The sequence below is a fragment of the Brachyhypopomus gauderio genome, chromosome 13 (assembly GCF_052324685.1).
Source record: "Brachyhypopomus gauderio isolate BG-103 chromosome 13, BGAUD_0.2, whole genome shotgun sequence".
Lineage (NCBI taxonomy): Eukaryota > Metazoa > Chordata > Actinopteri > Gymnotiformes > Hypopomidae > Brachyhypopomus > Brachyhypopomus gauderio.
The window spans coordinates 22,319,450-22,342,079 of record NC_135223.1 but is presented as its reverse complement, the minus strand read 5'-3'; the positions used below and the strand labels follow the sequence as shown (position 1 = coordinate 22,342,079).

Below are 22,630 nucleotides of genomic sequence, written 5' to 3'. Positions count from 1 at the left end.
CAACTTTACGTTTGTGAGGCTGCATGTTTCAGAACCTTACCTGGTCCCAAACACATCTGCCATTTTAAGACCCCCATCAAGGACTTGACGTTGTGGGGAATGTGAAGAGAGCTGAGGCGAGTGCACCAACACTCTCCTCCTTCTACGGATGTGGAGCGGAGAGCATCTTGACCTGCTGCATCACAGTGTGGTATAGCAGCTGCACCACATCGGACAGGAAAGCTCTTCACAGAGTGGTGAAAACCGCCCAACAGAGCACTGCTACCTGTCTCCTGAACTTAGGGGACATCTACATCAAAAGGTGTGAGATGAAGGGCAGGAGCGTCACGCAGGAGTCCCCTCTCCCTGCTCAAGGACTGTTCACCCTGCTCCCTTCAGGGAGGAAGATTCACACCCGCAGATTCAGGAACTGTTCTCATCCACAGGCCGTCTGCCTCAACAGTACCACAACACGATCCAATACCACTACTCTATCGTACATGAACATTCTCTTCTGTATTTACAGATTAATTTGAATGTTTATCGAATTGTGTGCGATTGTTAAAATGTCAGTGTTACATACAGTGTTAAGTATCAATATAGAGTTCTATTATGATTTTAGTCTTTTATAATATTTTGAAATGGTATTTTTATTCCTATTTAAATCTGTATATATTGATTGGAGTACAGTACAGTGCCAAAGCTATAACTGATAAATGACCACAAATAATCTTGAATATTGAATAAAGTAGTGTAGGTTGTATTACTCTAATACCAATCAGATGACTTCATCTCATGAGCGTGAACTACTTACTCCACTCTATACATCACACTCACCTAAGCCTGCCTGTTCTCCTCTCTCTACTATATCAACGGCGTCATTTCCAGGCACCTTCGGTTCATTCTGAAATTGCAAAGAAAATAATCGCCGATCAATAGGAGACATGAGACATCTTGAAATCGGGCTACGTTTTTTACATGATTAATAATCAGAGCACAGTGCAGTGTGTTCTCAGGGTCATAGTAAGACTTGAGGAGACATCTGCTCGGGCTGCAAGGTGCTGATTATATTACAAGGAGTGCCACTCTACCTAGCACAGCCGTGCCATAATCGGCACAGTAAACACTTATCATGCAACCTGCATTGATTGGGATGTGCTTCTCATCAATCATTAGGGCTCATTTCAGCCTAGTAATAATAGTGCCATCTGCACTCAGCCCAAGCTTTGAAGGGGAAAGGGTAAAAATAGAGACTTCATGATTCCACAGCATGAAGAAATGTAAACTGCTGCAATGAAGCAAAGTAACAAACTGTGAGGTGCAGATACATTTCCTTCTTATCTGATGCCAGGTTATAGATAATTATGGATTGGTACTTTGGAACCTCGTTTAATGTTATGCAAAATAATGACAATGTACTTGTCAAAACAAGAGCACAATACAATATGTTTGCATGTTACACAGTTAATTCCTACTAATAGGCATGCATACATATGCATTTGTGCAGAATACATAAAATCTTGCGTCCCTCAACATGTTGAAAAGCAGCATATGACGTCCCCCAAACAAGCCACATTATGAAGGTTACCCTTCAGGATTTCCGTAGAACTGTCCTAGAACCACTGCTAATTTTTAGTTGTTTCTATAGCTGTACCAGGTAGCACCCTTAGGCAAATGCTATGACCTATATCAGGGGTAATCAATTATATATTTTCGCGGTCTCATTTTGGCAGATAGCTCTGACCTGAGGTCCGGGTCGGCGGTGGCGAACGTAAGTTGTTGAGCGGGGGGGCGAAAGTAACACTCGTCACGGAGTGTTTTTCCAGTAGCCCTGAAATAAATGCTCCGGTTTAAAATTTAGTCTCCCGTAAAAATAAAAAAATATTTTTGGCATTTGGGTCCGTATCCAGTTAATCGGGATTGAGATTGGGTCCGGACAGGACGGCGTTCGGGTCCGGATCCGGACCGCGGTCCGCCATTTGGTGACCCCTGACCTATATGGAACATCCCATTTCCAATACTGAAGGGTGGTAAAATTGTAGAATGTGTGTTTGTTTTATCCAAACGTAATGCAACATTGATATAAGCAATCTAGCATCTTGGGATATCTACCAGTTTATATGATCATTTTGCAATTTAAAATAGTAATTCACATTCTTTTGTCATAACTGGTGAAGACATGCAATTCAATTTTTCAGTGTTGATGTAAGTACATTATGTAACTACATTACTTTGCACTGAAATAGGCTGAAATGCATATATGGTTTACTAGGTGTAGATATACATACTCTCAGATTAAAGCTGACAAACTGCACTGTTAAGTACTAATTGTTTCAGGGAATACAAAGCACAAAATGTGTCAGAATCCAATTATCATCATCAAGGAGATCAAATTAAAGAAAGGCTGGCTTAAAAGAGTCATCATAAGATAAATGCAATGAGGATACCCTAAGGATACATAAAATGAGGACTGCACTATAATCCATGCACACTTATCACCATTGGACCTATGAGTTCAGGCTGTCAAGTCAACATAAGAAAAAAACTCCCACCTTAAGCACACTCATTGAATGTGCTCATGGCTAATATTAAAAGTAGATTATGGTGACATCGGTGGCTTAGTGATGCCATAAGAAGGATTGATTGTCTGGGGGAGTTTCTAAGACTGCCAGTATCACCTTGAATGTCCCATCAACGTAATGATGTCATTGCCCATCTTGAGCAATGACAGCCATTTTGCAGTCTTCTTGTCACCTCTCTTAAAGATCAGTTGCCAGCAGTTCACAGCAACATATTTTCCTTCCAACATCGACACCTTGTAGACAGACCACAAGAGCCAAAGCTGAAATATTTGGTTGACAGAGCTATTTAAAAATGTATAAGTCCAGTGTAAATGCATTATCATGACAGCTCTGAGTACTTTGTAAACAACTCATCTACTTTAAACTGTTATCTAACTGTTATTTGAACTAACTACATATTGCTAATGGTTCTATTCCCCCCACCCCCCACCTACTTTTTTTTAAAGATAAATGAAGCTCTTTTTTGAACATCTCCAGGAAAAGTTGAAGAGGTGAGGAAATACATTGTGTGACTGGTATAATTTGCACAGGAGGGGGAAACTCTTAGAAACCTGAGCGCTGGAAAAGCAGTGGCTGGATGCCAAGTCTGGGGGGCTTAGATGCCATATGCAATTAGGTTCCTCCACCATAAAAAAGGAAGAGAGCAAGCCACGGTGCTGCTGCCAGCACCTTCCCAGAAACCCTGATCCCTGCACTGTGCCAGACCATCAGCATGTGGGTTGAAAGGTGGCGTCAGACTGTAGGGATGGGGCTTCGCTTTTGCCAGTAGTCTTCTGAGCGGATTTGGAGGTGTGGGTCCATGGATGGGAAAATCTTCCCCATCCGAAAAGTCGATTAAAGCCAGCATCTGTGTTTCAGGCTCTGCCAGGCATCTCTCCCCTCCTCTCCGTCCTCCGTCCCTTCATTCTCCTTCCTAACTTCAAGGAGCTGAGGGAACTGTCCAGTGAGCCCAACCAGGCCACAGTCTTCAGAGGAGACTTCACTTAATCACCCTTCATAGTCACTGAAGGGAGACTCTTGAGGTTTGTCCCATCAATTAAAGCAGACTGCTCTCTGATTTCCCGGCAGTCAGTAAGTTTGTGAATTTAATGGCTCATTAAAAAGGCACACCTGGTTTTCCTAAGTAAATTATCATCAAGAAGATTATCATGTCTAAGCAACATAAGGATACTATAGACTTTAAAAACATCAAAGGATACATACTTTTTTGTACAACTGATTATGATTGCCTCTTATTTTTAATAGGAGTTGTCAGACGCCAGATGTCACTAAGTTCACTTTGCTGATTGCCTTCCTGACCTGTGAAATAACCGATTTCCTCTTTTTGTAGCTCAGATTCTGTGTTATTTTTCTTACTTCCATCTCTAGACACTCATTGAGTTTTTGCCAGTCATTTCTGACTCACGGAGCTGTACGGAGAACATGTTGTATTGTGCTGCCCCAATTTCTTAGTCACCAAATAAATTTTCATTGGGGTTGTGAAATCGATACTTGCATTCCCTCTTTTACCTCATTCAGGCTAAAGCCAGGATCTCCTCTTTGGCTTTAAAACCATGTTAATGTAATGTATTGAACCTCTTTCTTTAATTACACATATTGCCTATAATTACATACCTTGGCGGCTGCTGGAGTTCTAATTGCTAAATGCTCTTCCTGGAATTTGCCCTCTAATTCCTGTGCGCAATGACTCTGAAAAATAAAGAACAGAAAGAAAAGTGCTTTGCTGCTACTTTTAGATGGCTCTGCAGTTTAAGACCAGAAGAGTCATTGTAGCTTACAGCATCTCTCTGTTTAGTGATTAGAAAATAGCAAATGCATGTCTGTAGTTCTGTGCTAAACAACTTCCTGTTCACCATTGGGATTGCTTCAGCTTTGACATTAATTGAAAATTAAATTATACTCTCTGGTGTCATCCGTTTAAGCTCTGACATAGTTCACATGCCTTTTCAACATGTCCAGCCCTAACAGTGTTACATTAGTTTAATATTAGTTTAGCCAAAATAAATTACAGTGACCAGTGTGCTCTCCCTCTCTCTCTCTCTCTCACGCTGCAATACTTTCCCAAATGTTTTACTCCGAACAGTCATGTTAAACTATTACCCTTCAATGTCTTTCAGGGGCAGGGCTCTCAAGTTTTGAATTCATTTCAAAGTGTGAGAGTCGGTGGCGAACGTAAGTTGTTGAGCGGGGGGGGGGGGGGACGTAAGTTGTTGTTGGGGGGGTTGGCGATCGATCGCCAGTGGAGGGTGTCGGGTTACCTGGATCAGAGGTAAATAAACTAGATTTTATTTTATTTTTTATTTTTTTCGCCGTGTGAAATCGGAAGTGTGGCGTGAGAGCGTGTGAAGACGGTAAAATGCGTGTGTCACACGCTCAATGCGTGAGACTTGAGAACACTGTTCAGGGGTGAGGTGAAAAGTAAATTCCAGCACTTTTAAGTTTGGACATACCACCTCACAGTAAAAACATTAAAAATGAAGCATGCTGACAACTTCATGGATATTCCAAATAGTTGGGGCTCAAGTTATTTTCTTTAGTTTTTGTTGTTTTTTTAGGATGAAACATTTGTGTGGATAAAAGCCTTACAACAACCCAGTTAGTGTCTACCACTAATATTTAGTATTTTTATTTTTTTAATGGCATCATTTTTTAAAATGCCATTTAGTCACAAAAAATAGATAGGAGTTCAAATAAACAAAATAATAATGATAATGACAATAGAAGTGAAACATTTGCACAATTTGCCAAATTGACACTTTATAAATCCAGCAGCCTGCTATGAAGCTAAATGCCTGTGCGGCTAACTGCCCGTGAGGCTAAGTGCCTGTGAGGCTAACTGTCTGTTCCTGATGCCAAATGAATCTCCACAGAACATCCCAGTGAACTGTTAGACGCATACAAAAGAATCTTCCTGTGTTAGTTCTAATAATCCTGTTTTGTGCTTCTCATTGTTTGTATGACATATTTGAAGCATTCAGACATACATCTGAACATCCAACCACAGTACTGTGTGTGTGGACGGGTGGGGGTGATTGGATGTGGGTGTGGGTGTAAATATTTTGAAAATATTAGCAAAAGACTCACAAAAATGCTTTAACATTTTTTCTACAATGCAGAACTACAAGTATCACAGGTTATAATGCATTTTGAAAAAAACTTCTTTTATAAAACATAATTACCATGTGTATTGGAATATTTATGGCATGCTTGGAAATAAGCACGTCATGTATATGGATTATTTTTCCAAAAAAATATTGTGATTGCAGAAATGCAACTCGTTCTGTCCATGCATTAGGCTTCTAATTGAAGCAAAACAATATACAGCAATAAGATGCATTTGTTCATTCCTTCTAGCCAATCCAATGTCTCCCTGCTGAGATGGAAATGGAGTCGTCTCTGTTCTCTATGACTGCTTTCTTTTTATGACTGCTTTCTTTCTTCTGAGTGCTGATGGGGGAAGGAGAAGTGATCAGAGTTGTAATAAAGCACTTTCTGTGTAATGCTGCATTTTGTTGAATGCTGAGACCATTTGCTCTATCGGTACATTTGCTTCAGGTAATTAACTTGCACACATTGAGGTCATTAGGGAGCAAGCGGTGTTTCAGGGCAGTAATCGCGGACTTACTCATGACCACTGTGGTACTGCCATCAGTCAACATTTCAGTGTTGTCTACACTCGCACTATATCTTTAGGTACCACGTTAAATATCAGACGACTCCATACTGATACCAAGCCAAGCAGAAGGTAGAGAGTTTCATTATGTGACTGTGTGATGACCCCTCTACATTTTTATTGCAGGAGCCTTGGTGCCCGGGGCCACACTAGCTGCAGGGGAAGCTACTGTGAAGATTAGGTCTCATGTCATCATGGAGGGACCTTCTGACTGAAAGACACTGATGAATGTTCTCAGGCTGAAGGCCACTGACCATCTGGCTTCGGGACGTGCTGGCAGGAGAACAAAATCGATCCGGGTCAAAGCTACAGACCTGGACTCCAGGACCTGACAAGCCATCTTCATGCACTGTTGTGTTCTTTGTGTTTACTTCAAAAACTTTGTGGACAGCCAACTCAGGGACCTCTGATAGACATAAGGAGTTTGGATTGTTGTGGGAACAATGAATGCAAGAAAACACAGCACAAGCAAACAAGATCCTCAAAACTCACAAAGGTAGCTTAGCAACACCTAAATGTGAGGAGAGCCTGGCTGAGATGAAGATTCAGAAAAGTGCGTTATCATCATTTACCTTCATTGTAATGTTAGGAAGCACTGAAATATGCAAAGAGGATAATAACTCAAGAAGGTCCGTTTTCCACGAAAATGGGAAAACATGGGATTTAATAGTTATCAGGTCCTGATAATGCTGCTACTTTGGCTGTCAAATCATAGCAAATAATGACTTTCAGTTAAGTATTCAAAATATCTTTGAAATTGAATGTCCTATTTACAATATCATATTTCACCACATATAATGTTTTCACCCGAATGCCAAATGTGGACATAGGCGATCAAAGGCCAGGAAACCACAGCCTTGCTGAAAGACAATGTTGTGTGACTCCACGGGGAGCGTTGAGGGCATGTTGCTCTGTGTGCTTCCTGTCCCTGAGCCGAGCAGTAATTCACTGCTGCTGATGACACGCTGGCGCCTTCCCCAACATGTCCGCTAGTGTTTCTAATGGTCCCTACAAGATCCCCCCCCCTCCCCCCCCCCCGGCTCTGCCAAATGTGCTATGTGAACTCCCACTGGAGGAAAGAATGTCACAAAATGTGACGTTGCTTCAACTGACTGGATTCTTGGTCTTCTTTAAGAACTAGAGGTGTGACTTGTATGCTCTGCTGTCACAGTTCCATTATGTGCATGTGATGACATTATGACAGCCAGGCCAACAAGCATGCAGACAAGGTGGAATATAATTATTTATCAAATGTTGTAGACTTAAACACCCAATCCACAGCTATTAAAAAGCAGAACCCTTAGCTGCTTACCACAAAATCAAGGACTTAATATGATAAAGTGGGGGGAAAAAAGCTCAATGAGTGCATTATTCAAATTGATTTCATTCTTTGTATGAATTTTAAGCTTTTATTCCTCTTCCTTCGTTCCTCTGGTTCCCCCATGCTAAAGCTTATTCGTGGAGATTGCTGTTCCTTTCAGATAAACAGATATTTTTGTTTGTAGCAATTATTGCCTGAGGATTGTCTCCAGTGTGACTGGACTGTCAATGAGCTGACAGATGGGATGGGGAAACGTACTGGGGGTTTGGGACTGGGAGACAGGTTGGATGCCTGAGCTACTGACTTCCCTGCATTAAAAAGGCATTTCACTACACATGGAGGAAGCTCCCTTCACATTTAATGGAGAATAAAGTCTTCAGTATTATTATTATACTTCCTATGCAAAAATCTATAATTTAATAATATTACATTTTTTATTGTAATCATTATATGATGAAATTTCTACATTTTAAAAGCACATTCATTCCTTATTAATTAGCAAGACTTTGGGCTATACTGCCCAAGTTCATAGATGTTGAGCAAAAGTGTCTTTGCTGGGATTTGTTAGACCTGGGACTTTGTTGTTCTGAAATCATACAAACACTATACTTATTCACATACGTATACTTCAGTATACTTATTCACATATATATACTTCAGTATACTTATTCACACGGCCTTTGACACTGCCTGAGTACTGATGTTTGAATAAACAAATAGACTATGCTTCTGCATCGCGCAAAATGTATTTCCCACCCCATGGTTATATAGGGGCGGCATGGTGGTGTGGTGGTTAGCACTGTCGCCTCACAGCAAGACGGTCTGGGTTCAATTCTCGGTCTGGGCTGCTCTGTGGAGTTTGCATGTTCTCCCTGTGCCTGCGTGGGTTTCCTCCGGGTACTCCGGTTTCCTCCCACAGTCCAAAGACATGCGTGTTAGGTTGATTGATCACTCTAAATTGCCCGTACGTGTGTGTTGGCCATGCGGTGGACTGGCGACCTGCCCATGGTGTACCCTGCCTTCGCCCGGAGATGCTGGGATTGGCTCCAGCCCCCCGTGACCCCGACTAGCGGGATTAAGCGGTTCAGATAATGGATGGATGGATGGTTATATAGAGGTGTGATGATATAGGTAAAGATCAGCTTTGAGGGCTACAATCTAGTAATGTACACATATTAAATAGATTGCACAGATTTCAGTTACATTACAAAAATTAATAATGCAGTTTGAAACATTCTCAAATATTTTGATCATGTTGTAACAGCAGAACATTGGACGAAATGGAGACGCAAAGGGTGAGAGGCAAAAGCAGGAGGGATTATAATAGAAACAAATGAAATGGTATAAATGCAAAGAACACAAGCCAGACAGGTATCGAACTATACACTAAGAACACAGCATACAAAACACACACGAAAACCTCGACAAACCATATAATAGCCAGGAAGCTAAAACAATACAGGTTTAAATACAAAACTTAACAAGGGATAACTAGAGTAAAGGGGGGAACTAAACAAGAAGGTGCAACAGAGCAAAGCCAATGCAAAGAAACACAGAAGGGCATCGCCAAGGCAATAATAGAAGGGCATCGCCAAGGCAATAACGATGCTCAGGGAAGGGAATACCTGATCTATTCACTGTATTCATACTGTATTTCCAACACAAATAAATATTGCATTAGTATACACATTACTCAGAGCTTGCCTCATTTATTTTATCGTTTATCAATTTGATCGCTTATATTAGTTTTTGTTTGACCTACATCAATCATGCACATTTAAAATGTGTTTGAATTTCCTTTCAGACTTTGCTTTGTTATCTGTCAATCTGCTTGGTATTCAGTACAACTCAGAGCACAAGCTGAAAAGCCGAGCTAATAATTTGCACATCACTAGTGAAACCTGTAATCTTAGGGGCTGGCCGTAAATCCTGTGGCCTGTGAACCACTACAAAGTGCAGAGGGCCAGATTCAGCCTAATGCTGCAGTGCATGAAGATTTTATCTAGCAACATCCACTAAAAGCTTATGGGTTGGTCATAAAACGAGAGTCTTTTTCAATGAGGAATAAGTGCAGTATTATCCAAAAGTATTATACAAAAATTTCACAACCATATATTTAATTGCTGACCATAACAAACATTGGCAGTGTTTAAGGACTGTGTACATTCCAGATGGCAGGAACCCCACTTTTGGATCTTTCAAGTATTGTACTAAAGAGATAAACATGCCATTCAAATATAATAGGCTAGTGCATACCACAGTGTTTTACTGTTGTTTAGTATGGCTAGTATTTGTTTTTTTTTTCCAATAGACTAAGTGGGCAGAATGCTCTTTGTGTTAAAAACAGAACTAAAATGGTCTTAAATAAACAAAAGCTTTCAATTTTACATTAGCTTTCTTTACCAGCAGGCACCTTCTTTAAGAATAACACACACGTGACAGCTCAGATGAGAAAGTACAATATAATTATGAGAAGGGAAAAGTGCTTCTTTAATTACCACTGTGTTTCTCGGAGTCTGGTGAAAATAGGTCCGCTGCTTTTTACACGTTAAGTCTCTAATTGCCTTTCTACTTCTAGGATGAGAATGAGCTGGGCTTATTTCTCAGCATTTTGCACAAGCTTCTCCCACGTGGCCATAAATTGTTGTTTTGCTTTCACATCAAAGTCATTTTCAACATGCTATGTTTAGCTTTCTCTAGCTCTGCTTGAGGTCAGAAGAAAAGGCAGTAGCATCTTCTCCAAGGTCACTATGTGTAGGTCGCCTACAGACCTACACCCCCTTGCACTGGTTTTGTATATATATATATATATATATATATATAGGGAAGCAATCAAGTATTTACTCTAAAGCTCATCATGTGACATACCTTCCTGTTGTGATTTCCCCCTTGCCATCACGGTGCACCATGTTATTGTGTGTTTTTTTAGCTCTGTTACCAAGGCAACAACCGCCATATGTTTTTGTTTGGTTGTCATCTCCACCCTTGTCTCGTTCTGTGTGAGTCCATTCCCTTTATTGTGTTCACCTGTCCCAGTACCCCCTAATTTACCTGTGTGCCTATACAGCACCTCTTCTTCCCTTGTTTGGCATTTGATTTGGTGAAGGTTTAGGAGCAGGTTTTCATGAATTCAGGATGGTTTGGCTCTAGGTAGGGTGAGCCAGTTTCTGATAAGTTTATTTACTAGTTTTCTGGTGAGAAGGTTCTGGAACACTACTCTCCTGTGTCTGACTATAGGGTGGTCAATTCAATGTCACAGCTCATGGTGGCCCAGTTGCCATCCCCAGTGGTCTTCTCCCAAAAGACACTTCCTGCCCTGCTCCTTACCTGGGAATGGAGTGACCACATCTGGAACTGGACAAGAGGGAGTAACACAGATACAGTGACAGACAAGGAAAGACAGGCAAAGTGAGGTGGCAGGAACAGGGACAGGAATAGACATTAGGACCAGGGTTGCATCCCCAACAGGCATCTCCACATGAAGGCACGTCCACCATCCACATGGACATGGGGACTAGGAGGCTGGAACACCTGCATCTCAACAGCCCCCATGGACATGCAGGAGATCACATCTACCATAGGACTGGAGGTACCGGTCAGGACCTCAACGCAGAAGGGACAAAGGACCAGACAGGAGGCCCATGGAGGAGGTGCAGGGTGAATAGCAGCCCTCATCAAGGGCCTCAGGTCTGTCTGGTGCCTCTTCATGTCCCACACCTGCAGCAAGATGTTAGACTGGTCCTCCTTGGGTCTTCCTGGGATTCCATCATTTTTTTCTTCCTCTTTTGGGTTTCGCTGGGCATGTCAGGGTTCTCCCTCCTCCCTCAGAGACCCTGAATCAAGGGTGCAGGGGAGGATGCAGGTGTTGGAGGCAGCCGATTCTCTTTCTTTTCCGTCTCCTCCATCACTGACTGTGGAGCAAGAGCACGCCCACCTCACTCCCCATCACAGGTGCAGAAAGCGCTTCTGAGAAGCAGGACCGTCTTTTGTCTCCCCAGCTGGTTGTGTCCCTCACCGCTAGCTGGTTGACCAGGCGGTGAGCAGCACGTCTCATTCTCATGCCACACTTGCTCATTGTCGTCGGGGAGAACCGATCAGTACGTCACTCCCATGAGGTCTCCTTTGAGAGAGACTCACTGCACCTTTTGTGGTCAGTCGTTCTGTGATGCTAGGGAGCATCGAGGACTGTGGATGGAATGCAAACACAAGGCAGTACACAGAAAGACATTTATGTAATGTCAATAATGAATGTGACATATGTAAACACAAAGGCAGCAGCACAGCGGTAAGCACACGAGCAGCGCATGCACGAGTGGAAGCAGAATGGAGTCAGCACACAGGTGCAACACATCAACAGATTAACAAGTGGGGGTGGCTACAAACAAGGGAGCTAAACACAATGCAACACAAGCACGTGGCGGGCTGAACCACTAACACTAGGGGTCCGTGGGGCATGCCGTGACGTATTGTGAATCCCTGGTGTATGAAGCAGGTCTTTCTACTTAGGTGTGTGGTTATATTGTAGATATTGTTTAGTTTGTTTGTTTTTTTTCAGTTATTCTTGGTTTTGTGTTTGTTGCTGCTGTTTTTTTCTTTTAATAAACTCTGTTTGCGCGTGCATCTTGTCTCATGCCTCACCTTCAACTTGGGACACTTCCTGCTTCTGCAAATAATATCCTGAACAGACCCATAAATAGCAATGACAATACATAAGTACTAAACAATGTAAAATCTTGTCTCTATCAATAATTCAGAAAAGTTAAATATTCTCAACAACAAACTAATGAATCAGCTGCAGCCTTGGGTCTCACAATTAAAACGATAGATTTCAAAATAATCGTTCATCTGTACCTAGTTAACATTCATGAATTCTGAGCAGAGATGCTGTTTCTTGAATAGCCTTGTCTCTGGGAAAACTGGACTCCACAGGCATAGTGTAATTGTAATACATGATGTCAGAGCAGCAGTTTACAGTCCATCTGTTTTGCGTGTTGTCAAGCAGCCAGTTACTATATGAGCCATATATGAATCAAAGAGGAAAGGGTTGTCTATGGAAGACCATACCTTTAAAAAAGCTGTTCAAATATTATCTGCTCCTTTAAATCTGGACAGGCAAAGAAATAAGAATGACTTGTGCATGGTGAAGTTCAGGAACATGGAACAGGACTGACGCTATGGAGGCTGAGTTTAAACATCCGTCCTTGGCTCAGTGCTTCCTCACTACACCCCTCCTTCACTGTTTCAGCATTGTTTATATTACAGATTATGTTCTCCATCACCTAAGTGAATAATGTATGCGACAGAGGATCCTGAATGATAAACTACTTTACTTGTTGAACGTGGAAATTTACATGTTGAGGTTGTAGCCTTTTAGCTTACTGGCAGGATTTGGGGCATAAGAGTTTATAGTAGCTGTTTTCTCATTGTGATGCAGTGTGAAAGCTCTCTTGTGTTACACTCCTGAGAATACATGTTAGACAATTAATGCTATTGAAGTCACATTCTAAGATGGCGGTGGTGGTGAGACGGCTGTTTGAAAGTAGTGGAGTGATATTTTTGAGTGTTTTGTGCATTGTCATAGTTGTCAGTGCACGTGACATCCAAGCACACATGCTCAACTATAAGAAGATTTCACCGTCAAGCAGAATTTGCCCCGCCGGTACAGGCTAAGAGAATACATTAAGTGCCAATTTGAGAGGTTGCATTGTTTTTATATTGCCAACTTCAACACCACTGAAGCACCATACTGAATTAACTCTCATCACTGCCATAGACACTCACTATGTTCACTATTGATCTGACAATGACTAAGCTGTTTTTTATGTTAAAAGTGTAGTTGGATTGTCTTGGTCCAACTAGTTGACCTAAGCTTAGTCTGATTAAAATGTATGTTTCGGGCCAGTTTTGGTCTGACATTTCAAGGTAGATTCAGACAAGTAAACAGTAACTCTTCAAGACATTTTTCAGCACTTTTTTCACACACTGCTTTGCATGTGTAAAACCACACTGTGAACTGGCTTGATCTGAACAGTACAGGAAATGAATGATAGATGGTGCTGCTGAAAATATCAGGAGTGGGTGACCTTGTCATCATACGACATCCCACATCCTTAGCCGTGACAGGCAGTTGTGATTCTGAGTATTAAACAAATAGTTCCTTTAACCCAGCTTGACAGAGCTTTGAAGGAAAGATTGAAAAGCTAGAGCTGGATGCCAATCACGACTGTCTGCTCTCATTGGAGTGAGCAAATGGAGTCTCATTATGTCTTTGTTGAACTCATCATTCCATATTACTGGACCATTAGCCCAATGTTTGACATCCAGAAAAGATGTGTGGCGTCTGTGACTATGAAATAATTATACTCAAAGAAAATGGAAAAGACAAATGCATTGGTTGTTTCCATTGTCATTGCGTTGTTATAAAAAAAAAATCTTGTCAAAATTCTCTACTTGAGCTTCTTTGAGCTATGTTGCCACAGAAATGACAAGCCTTTTATCAGCACTAAGTGGGAACCTTGCCTACAGGAAGTGGTATTGTTATTATATATATAGACAGAGAGAGAGAGAGAGAAAAGAGAGAGAGAGGTAGAATTTATGTACAAATATATGAGTAAAGTCACTAGTAATATTCCCAGCAGCAAGAACTGTGACTCTTAAATGAATTCTGCTTCCTGGCCCTGTTTTTCGATTCTGAATAAACATAATATGAACACATTTGTGCTGTGACATTTAATCAACAGGGGACACTCTGCCTCAGAAATTGGATTAGTTGAGTTGTATTGAAAGCACCAGGACTGCAAGTGATTCCATTACCCTAAACTCTGGTAAACAGAAATGCATTTAGTAACGATAGAGTTAAATGTTTTGTATGACAATGTTGCATTCAAACAGTGGAAATGAGGGACATGTTGAGAAACAATCATATGGCAAAAAGAATATACAATATTATGGATATGAGAGATATAGGCATTTTTACAGTTCAACATAGCAATTACATCTCCTTGTCAAATGACTATGACTGCACACTACTGTCATTGTCAGTAAAATGATTGCATAATGAATAATATATTTAAAAGATGCTTCTTGCACAAATACCAAAGGTATGGAACATCAAACAAGACTATAAATAGGTGCATTTTATCACCTTTGGCTCATATTGTCACCTTTTATTCACTCTGTGGAAAATGTAAGGGTTGTATTTAATGACAATAATGGTGCAACCAGCAGACAGTTGATGATTACTATAATTGGGAATTTATGTTTGTGTTTTTGTGTGGGTGTGTATGTGTGGGTCTTGGTTTGTGTGTCTGTGTGTGAACAGGTTTTAGAGAGAGAGAGCAGGCGAGGGGAGAGAGGGGAGAGAGAGAGAGAGAGAGAGAGAGAAAGAGAGAGAGAGAGAGAGGAGATGGGACTATATTTCACCAGGGGACGAACATGGATCGCAGCTGCTGAGCTGCTAAAATTTCATCAGTTGAGAGAAGAACAAATCCTATCAGACAAGTCTGCCAGCAGAACCAGCGAAGAGGGTAAAATGAAGAGCAATGAACAGAACTCGGGACTCAGAGGCTCAGTGCTTATGAAACCCACATGCAAAGAATAAGGAGGGATACCATGGCAAAGCCAGGTTTAATGTTCTCTAACGATCTCCTCTAAAGAGATGTATTTGTAATCAGGTCATGTAGTAACATGAGTGACTAAGCCGAATTTAAAAAGAGTTTTCTCCCGCTGTCACTATCTATACTGCTGTGGTGTTATTCAACAAACGATGATAACACCGCCTTCAATTGATATTTCTCGACTATCGTCAGAGTAAGGCAGATGATATTTAAAAAGAAATTGAAAAAAATCCAATTCACAAAATATAAAGGAACAGATTAGCTATATAACACACATATGGAAATAAATGATAGGGCAGGTGTTTTTCTCCTAAATGACATTTAGATTTTTTCCTTTTTCTTCAGCTGATAAGCACCCAGTAAAGAATTGCCTGAGAAGCATATAAGGGGGCAATGACCATGAATCATCATAAACTATAAAAACACCTCATCTTCTTTTGACATTAAAAGGAAGTTTGTATTATTACAAATTAAATGCACCAGCTACTCATGACATAGGTGAAGAACTAATCAAATCCTCTTCCTGGTTTGCTTTAGATCAACATGTACGTTTGTGCTTGACAACAGTATTTAAATACAAACTGTTTCTGTTTTATTTTGCAGTAGTTCAAAATAATGGCAGAGAGAAATTACAATCTCACATGGTAAACAAAACTGAATTAGTGTCTGTGTTTTACTATACCACTGCTTTGGTAATATATTCATAATGATATAATGGTTTGGCAATGCGTCACAACAACAAATGTCTTATTCTGTGGGCAGTCAAAGGATAATGATGAGTGTTTGTTCTCTATGGTTATAAAAATGTTAGAAAAAAAAAACTCTGTGGCTTCTCATTTATTTATTTCAGGTTTTATTTTAGACAGCATCAAAATAATTGGTTGCTGCACAAATGCATTAAACCTTCACCTCCCGAGTGCAGAAATAATCGAAGCACTGGTGTTGACATGTTTCCTGTCGGCCATTTTTTGCATTCTGCTGCCATCTGTGGAGAGCAGAATGTTCACCACATCTGTGTTCCACAGCCTTTCCACATGCACCATACAGCCCAGATCTCTTTCACATAATCTGAGATATAATGCAAGCCCTATGCTTTGGGATACAAACATCCCAAATATATTTAAATATATACATTTTAGCACCATGAATATCATTAATTGTACATGTGCCAATGTGTTAATAGAAGGTTGATTTCAGAGGCAGAGAAGAACACAACAAATATCCGTAAGAATTTTAGGTATAAAACAGAAAAGAAACGTTATGCATTCATGTAATTGCAATTTAATACTATATGAGAGGTAGCAGAACAATGCCGATTTAGAAGCATCTGTACTCCTCCGTACCCAGCATGTCTTAGGTGAACACCGTAGCTGCCACTTATTTATAATTCTTATCAGTGCTATGTGGCCTCCATGGTCATGGATTCCCAGGCATTGCAGCTGTCCGTGTACTGTTTGGGAGAGGAGGGCAGCAGTGGGTCCCTGGTCTCTGCCTTTGCAATTCAGGCTGTTACTCAGATAAACATGTGACTGGTTATGGAGCAGATGTGAATGTTTGTCCTTCATGTAGTCCAAGGCACTCTGCAATGCTCCGTGGCTGATGGTATGAGAAAGTTCTGTAAAAGGCTTCAGAAACCCTTCAGGAGGAGGCGTGTGCTGGCTTTTACCCTTCCAGATTTGTGCTTGAGTGGTGCACTGGGTAACAGACTTGCAACTTAAAAAAAAAATCCTGACTGTGTCTGAACTGGGAGAGCAATTGAAGAAAGTAAACCGACTACTAACCATGCATGTACAGGATGCAAATACAAGGTTTGATTATTAGCATGCCCTGCGATATAACAGTCAGAGGCCACCAGAAACCACAAAGGATAAACCAGAATCATCATCCAAAGGAAAAGACACCCATTAACAGATGCATAGGATAACACACTCCAAATAGACTAAGCACCACACATCCAGAAAGCTACAGAACAAACATGACTGGCAGTCATGAATGTCTCTAGGGGGCATGCGAAGGAAGTAACAGAAACAGGTGACAGGTGGTTATGAACAGGTGTCAGGTGGTTATGAACAGGTGACAGTGTTTCACATAGCAGCAAAGCTGAGCATTGATAGAATGGAGCAGAGACTGGAGCATGAGGGAGAAAAATCAACATCCGATTAGCAGAATCATTTTATTTCCTGACCATTTTAATTGCAAATCATTATTCCTGCTTTTAATTTGGTAAATACATCAGGTTTAAATGTAATATTTACAGTCACACCTCTACCACTTTTACACATCACATAGTGAAGACACTACTGGGACCACAGCAGACTGTGCACTTTATTTCTCTCTTTCATTACGGAGACTAAGCCTGTCACCATCACCCTCCCGAGGTGTGGGATCAATGTAAAAATAGTTGGAGGGGTGTGCAGTTGTAATGACTCTACAGTCCTCCCTGTCATTTCCCTGGGGGGAGGCCGCCTATGTCATGCGTTAGTACTGCCGTGCTCGGCACCACCCCCCCCCCTTCCCCAACAATAACCACTGCATCATTGAGTGGCAGGGGACCTAATGACTAGTGCTTTTCTTCTGCTCTGCTTTTTCACTGCACTGGGGCCAAATGGAAAATCTTCACAGCTTGTGAAGATAGAAAAATCAATAATCTATTCTATTCAATGGTCTCGGGTGTCACAGTAACTAGATAGGACTGGATGAGGTGAACCTTTCAGTGGCAAGCCTAAGGAAAAGGTGCTCGCTTTCCTCTTCACTTGGTAGAAGTAAAGACAATTGTATATACAATGTTTTTTGTGATTATTGAATAATAAAAGTTATTGAATTGTACTGGAAAATGAAGCATAGTACTAGCAGCACAATATCTTATCAGATTTAAGCTTGGAGAAATAATCTGAAAATTAAAGATCTGTATTCCTATTCAATCTTGATTTCTATCCTACCAAGTGAATGATCCGTAAATGAATCCCTGTGATTAAACTAAAGCAGCAAGGTAAAGTAATGAGTTTCATTCCTCGAACTACAAATACAAGATTCAGTTTCATATCCCACCCTTCCAGTGAAGCTGGGAGACAGTGTTGGCAGCACAATGATTTTATACTTGGCTGATAGAAATTGGAAATCATCTTTTGAAATAGCGGTATCATCTGCTACCTTTCTTCTGAAAGCAGCTCACTATTGCAATGCGTGAGTTGGGTCTTTAACACTCACTTTCACCTACATGCACACAGTATCAGCACACGCACGCACACACACGCACGCACGCGCACACACACACACACACACACACACACACACACACACACACACGTTAGGGAATGTCTACATATCACTCTCAGTGAAGCTCCTATTAGAATCATTTCATGGGTTCCTCTTCTTCTAAATTAGATCCCTATTAACAGAAAGCTTCAACTTAGAAATCAAAGGTGACCTAGAGTTAATGCACCCACTGTATAGTACATGTCACTGTTTAATCACAGCTGTGAAGTTAGTGCCTGAGTAAAGCTATAGATAGAACACAATGCAGACATTAGAAGCATCTTGTCTTGTGAATTCCATGCAATGTATAGGGGCTTAGAATTTACAACCTTTTTATAGATTTGTATCAGTATCAGAGCTTCCGCAATTATTTTTGTGCCATTCTGTTAGCATTTTCTGGCATTGTTTTTACAAAACAATTTTTTACTAACTTTGCCTAAGCTGAATATCAAAGAAATGTCTATTCTGTTACCCTATCGCCTTATTGCTCTTGTGAGATTATATCTCCGATATCAGCTGTCAGAAGCATGTATAAGTAGATATGCTCACACATTACGCCCATGTTGATCATATGTACTTCTGGTTGTCTGTCCTCTATTCCTACCTGTCCACTGGATCACAGGCTATACAGCACAAAGCCGGGCTGACGGACAGATTCGATTTATCTGAACCCATCTCCCCACGCAGCATGTGGGACGGTCAGAGCCTGGTCCTGTGGGTTGTAACCAGGCAAAAAGATGGAAAGACGTGGAGGGGCACCTTGGCTGAGTGCCACGCCGCAAGCAACAAATACAGCCCACGCTCCAGCTAGGACTCAGAGCTCCCTCTGCCAGGCTCTTTTAATGAACGCCGGATAAGGGGAACCGGGGGGAGCCGGAACCCGTGCCGGAGGAGAAAGTTATTGATATCCCAGATTCATAATGATGATCCTCTTTCACCTTTGCCATGACTCTCGGCAAAGCAACGCATTGCAGCTGCATGCACGGAGCTGTTTTACTGACCCCATCTCTTGTCTTTTTATTCTCTCTTTTAGCTCTTGAGTTGAGGCTGTTTAGTGTGCAAGTGCTAACAAGAGAATTGTGATTAGCTGTAAAATGACTAGCATGGCTTAGGAACTGGGCGGAGTTGCGCGGTGTATAGTATGATTAAATCTGAATAAATCAACAGTACTGTTTAAAAGTCTTAGGCCTCCATTACATTTGTTGCTTCAGTAATAGTATAATCACCATATGTAATTATTTCTATTTCTCACAAGAAAATACAGAAAATATGTACACACTACATTAAATACTAACCTTTGCCTGTAGAAGCCATTTTGTTCTGGAATTTGGTTTTTTTAATGTGACCTCCCTTGGCAGGAAGTACATCTTGAACTCTTTTAGAAAAACTCCTGAAGTTTTCTGAAGTAATTTTATAGTATATTTGACAGTATATTTTAGATTTATGCTGTTGCTTTCTGCCAGGGCCGGAGTGGGCCCCTTTTTCAGCCCGGGAGTTTCATGCCCAAATCCGGCCCAAAATTATTTTTCTCTCCCATTCTGCCCAAACTAGAGATTGACATGAGCCGGACCATCGGGAATCCTCCCAAATCTCCCTATTAGCCACTCCGGCTCTGCTTACTGCTATTGCTCAAGTGTAAGAAGACGACACTAAATTTTTACTACTGTAGCTTTTAGAAGCTGTTTTTCTGCTTTTTAAATACTGCATACACATTTCTGGTTGTATTCTAATAAGCACACAGAAACAATTACATATTATCATTATCACTGATAAAATAACTAATGTAATATTGGCCTAACATCATATTATGGCCCACACCCAGCCAAACACACACACACACACACACACACACACACACACACACACAGCCCCATTCTCCCATCTCCATCCAATCAGACACCTCCAGTCCATCGACCAACCAATCACTCCACCAATCACGACACGCATCGACTTCCATGTTCACAATCACCCATTTATTATCACTCACACCTCATTACACCCTCCCTGCTTAAGATTGCTGGATTATCCAGTCAGTGCTTTGCGTTGACCTTCTCCACCCTGAGAATATGGATCACAAGTCCAAGACTACTCAATCTTTCACTAAATTAAAACCCTATATTGTTTTTTCTGTTACATTTTGCTCTCAATTCTTTATTACTTTATTAATTAAAATCTTTTTTGTTTAATCTCACTCACTTGAAGCATATTTGATCATAAACATCACAAAATGCCAAACCAGACTCTGGAAGCGCAGCAAGTGAACTCTCCAAGGTTGAAGTTGTTAGCCTCCAAGGGGCTGTCACTGGCAGCAAGGACACGGGTTTGCGCAACTTCCTGCCATGGTTGACAGGTTGGTCAGCTGCCTAAATGATCTCTCCATGAACCCAGCCAGGGCAACTGGTGGAGAGGCTTCTTTTCTAGGTAGCAGGAATTGCTTCTGCCATATCACATAGATCTGCAATGGTACACAGGAGGATTGCAAGGGGGGTGTTATAGGTCAATGTGAACTGTACTTTGTCTATCAGTTGCACAAGCCTGACTACACTAAGGTGTCATTTATTATCAGCCGTCTCAAGGGGAGGGCCAAGGCTTGGGTTGCTGCAATCGTTACCAGTGACTATCCTCTGCGGTACGCCTACCTCAAGTTCATCAACAGCTCAGGGCAGTTTTTTCTCAGTCTGAGTGGGGTAGGGCATGTGGTAGAGCCCTGCTATGTTCCGCACTGTGGCAGAATATTCCCTTGAGTACTCTGGCAGCAACCTGCAGTTGAAATGAGGAGGCACTTGTGGATGGTGACTAAGTGGAACTTAGAGACCCCAGCTCTCAAGGAGACTCTCTGGGTTGCCTTGTAAAAGATAAACACCACTCCTTTGGTCAGAGTTTCTGTCCACAAAGTGAACGTCATCTGTGCAGCACCAACTGCCCAATGTTGAACCAGCCAGCCTGTCTCCTTAAGAAACGAGCTGGCGAGTGAAACTGCCTCTACTATGAAGAAGCCGATCTTGATCACTGCTTGTCCTCATTGCCCCGACTTAGCAAAACGAGGTTCAATTGTTCAGAGGAGGCATTCCCACCTCTTTCTTTCTCTTCACCCTGCTGTGTAATACACAAGGGACACACTTTCTCCACTCCAGCTCAAGTCTGGAGCGGTGGGGAACTGGCTGAAGATATGGGCATCGACATCCTGTCACTTCCTTGCTCTCTGGCAGTGTGAGCACTAGACTGAAGTCCTGTGGGAGCAGGCTACATCACACACTGTATCACTTTTAGGTCTCTCGTGGATACGCATACACAATCCCCTCATTTCCTGGGCCGAAGAGCAGATAATCCAGTGGTCTCCCTTTTGCCTAACCCACTTACTATAATGTCTAGTTATGTGCTTCCAGTCACCACTGAGTCTCCCAACATTAATACAAACCTAGCCATTCGAGGTCTCTACAAGGACCTCTGAAGTATTTAGCCCTGTCAAGGTCACTCAGTTTCCTCCCCTTGGATCCACAGATGGCTCAATCTTCCTGGTGGCCAATGCTTGCCGCCCATGATGTAAATCTGTACTATATCACAGGAGGAAATATCCATAATGGAACAGTATATGAGCAAGGCTGTAGCTCAGGGTTACATATTGCCCTCCACCTCATCAGCTTCAGCTAGTGTCTTTTTTTCCCAAAGGATAGAGGGCTGAGGCGTTGTGTAGACTACTGCAGCCTAAACACTAGATAGTCCACATCATGAACTATTCCCCCTTCCTTGACCAATGTCTTGCGCACACTTCTCCAGAACCAGCTTTACTGTGTGAATTCCATCAAGGTTAGTTTCCGAGACATCTTCAACCAGTTTGGTTGACCTGAGGGCATCATATCGGAGGGAGCTGTACGGTTCACATCAAGAGTACAGAGGGAGTTCAAGGAAAACCTACATCAAGTTACCATCCACAGCCCAGTGGGTAGGTGGAACAGGTAAATGGAGAGCACATTCCTGAGGCTGCACTGCCAGGAGCACTCCAACAGTTGGAGCATCTATCTTTCTTGGGTGCCCAGAACACACTCTGTCATGCCTCCACAGAACTTGAGTATAAACCCACTGACCTCAAGTAACTAGCTTAAGCAGTGTGGGCCTTACTGAACTTCAGGAGATACGAGAGAGGGATACATCATTTCATGGACTGGTAGGGATACAGACCTGAACAATGTAGTTGGGCGCTGGC

General features: G+C 41.7%; 1 long non-coding RNA gene across 2 annotated transcripts in view; it reads right to left on the bottom strand.

Annotated features, from left to right (window-relative positions):
• LOC143474338 (uncharacterized) overlaps positions 1-1,948 on the bottom strand; it is a 120,535-nt gene extending 118,587 nt beyond the window's left edge. Inside the window, exons 1-3 of one of the 2 annotated variants that reach the window (XR_013120739.1) lie at positions 1,724-1,948; positions 817-883; positions 41-372 (exon numbers count right to left, since the gene is read on the bottom strand). This is a non-coding gene — a long non-coding RNA (uncharacterized LOC143474338). The remainder of the gene's footprint in view (positions 1-40; positions 373-816; positions 884-1,723) is intronic. The other variant, XR_013120740.1, reaches the window with a different exon arrangement.
• Positions 1,949-22,630: the final 20,682 nt, after the last annotated feature.